Source organism: Glycine max, chromosome 12 (assembly GCF_000004515.6).
Source record: "Glycine max cultivar Williams 82 chromosome 12, Glycine_max_v4.0, whole genome shotgun sequence".
Taxonomy (NCBI): Eukaryota; Viridiplantae; Streptophyta; class Magnoliopsida; order Fabales; family Fabaceae; genus Glycine; species Glycine max.
Window position 1 is genome coordinate 35,711,334 of NC_038248.2, and position 2,310 is coordinate 35,713,643.

Genomic DNA, 2,310 nt, shown 5'->3' on the forward strand with positions numbered 1-2,310 from the left:
CATAAGAACCTTGTGTCGGCTTTCTTTAATGGCATTAGTTTTGAAGATGTAATTACTAATTACTTGATAATACAAAAAAAAAAAAAAAAACTTAAGCAATTGGCGATAAAGTTGCTTTAAATTCCCAGTAAGTGCTACGGTGCTACCCCTAGTAATATCGCATATTCACATTTCACGTATATTATATTATTTGGGTAAGTAGAGTAGTTAAAATTAAAAAAACGAAAAATCTTAAAAAATATTTAAAATTATTTGAGTAAGTAGAGTATATTATATTACTTGATTTTTTTTTTTGTTGCTTATAAGTTGTACACTTATGCAATGCTTTTTTTTTTTTAACATCTTGTGCTCTTGTAAGTGTTGAACATTTTCAATTAATAATCCTTTCAAAAACAGGTCAAAGCGAGAGCAGAAAAAGGAAAAAAAAAAACGTCTAAGCTAGTCTAATATCGTAAAACATTAACTCATTATTGAGGTATACTAGTATCCTTAGATGTTGCATTCTACATACCCTAAATTCACTAGTTCATAAGGTTAACAAAATTTTTAGTTTCTGAAATAATTTTAAGTTTTGGTTTTAGTATCTGGTTCCTCAATTATTTTTTTTTTAAATCTCAAATATTAGATTTAGTTCCTATATTTTTTTAAAAACACCTAAGTTTCAGTCTCTGTTTAAGAGGAAAAAAAAATATTATCTTTAAAGACTAAAGTTTATATACTTTTAAAAATATAGAAACAAAAACCATTAACTTTAAAAGTAGGAGACTAAGATTAAATTAATTTTTTAAGACTAAATGCACCATTAATCTCAAGTTAATACAATAACTTGTGCTCTTCCTTATAAATGCTAGCATTATGCCTTTTCTAACTGATTTTCTTAATCAATGCCAATTTGCCAAAAAGATCTTGTCCTCACCATAATGTTTCCTAACTTTTTCTTTCTTTCTTTTATTTTTTGTGAAACAATGTTTCCTAACTGCTAACCCTTTATTTTTGCATAGAGCCACATACCATTAAACCAAGCTTGCTTTTCATTAATTGGTACATTAATGAGAGAATCTCTGTCACGGATGGTCTTCGAACAAGTTCTACACTTTATACAGAGCTCTGTGAGAAAATTAATAATCATTAAAATAAACAATAAAATATTGAGGCAAATTTAATATCATCTGTTGAGATGGCCGAGTTGGTCTAAGGCGCCAGATTAAGGTTCTGGTCCGAAAGGGCGTGGGTTCAAATCCCACTCTCAACAATTCTGGCTTTTTTTTTCTCTTTTAGTCTGTCTTTTTGGGTCACGGAATGTTGTGGGCTTAAGTTTGTTATGATCCATAACCTTCAACTAATGTTATTTCTATACTTTTCTTTTTTTGGCAAAGTTATTTCTAGACTTTAATAGTGCACATAATCTGCAAAATCCTTGGCCCAAAGAAAAATGTTCCGCGGTAGGCTTGGTCTGAAAAATGTCATGAAGATGTTATACTTGGTTATATTGAAAATGAATCTCTAAAAGATAGCAGGAAATTCATCGTATACTTTTCCTTTTAATCGAATTCCCATGTAATGTTGACTTTAACATTCTCATTTTATTTCATTTTCTATAGAAGCCCGATTGACTATTAGTTCAACTATTCTTTCAAAATTTAAAAGATTGTTGCTTTAAGATCTTATTATATCATCTGAGTAAAAACAATTTATTTAATGAAAGAAATCATGTTCAATTTTCATCATATATAAATTTTTCTTGAGTTAGCAGCAATCACATATCACAAATAAGATTAATTTCTAATCTAGTAGGTTAAAAGATAACAGTGATTTTGACTCAAGGAAAAAAACTCTTTTTCCAAAAGCTAGAAGTTTCCAATAAATTGCTCTAATGTAACTGCCAAACACAAACTGACAAAAGTTTTAACTTAATTAATGTGAAAATTCAAAAACAGATAAATCATGTTCCAATGCGCATTATGTTCCTCTAAAAATGGGTATTATGTAACACGATTTTAAACCTTTAACGAGAAAGAAATTGAGAATTTTTCTTAAAGAAGACTGTATAACTTGTAACTTGTAAAGAAATTTAGGCATCCACACATTAGAAAGTTTCACAAGAAACCCAAACACATTGATCCTAAACAGAACAGTGAAGTTGAGCAAAATTCATTTGAGTGGAGCATAAGTAGTTTCATTTCTGGAGTTATACTACATCCAATGGAACACTGTCATCCACCGAATCATTTGATTAGTGTCCCATTCGAATTTCAAAAACCATTCCTCAGTGTACATGGAAGATCCACGCACTACGTCACAAAAGCAACC

At 29.5% G+C, this 2,310-nt stretch overlaps 1 non-coding gene across 1 annotated transcript; it reads left to right on the forward strand.

Annotated features, from left to right (window-relative positions):
* The first annotated feature begins 1,171 nt into the window (after positions 1-1,171).
* TRNAL-AAG (transfer RNA leucine (anticodon AAG)) lies at positions 1,172-1,252 on the forward strand. The gene has a single exon. It is a non-coding gene; the product is annotated as a tRNA-Leu (tRNA).
* Positions 1,253-2,310: the final 1,058 nt, after the last annotated feature.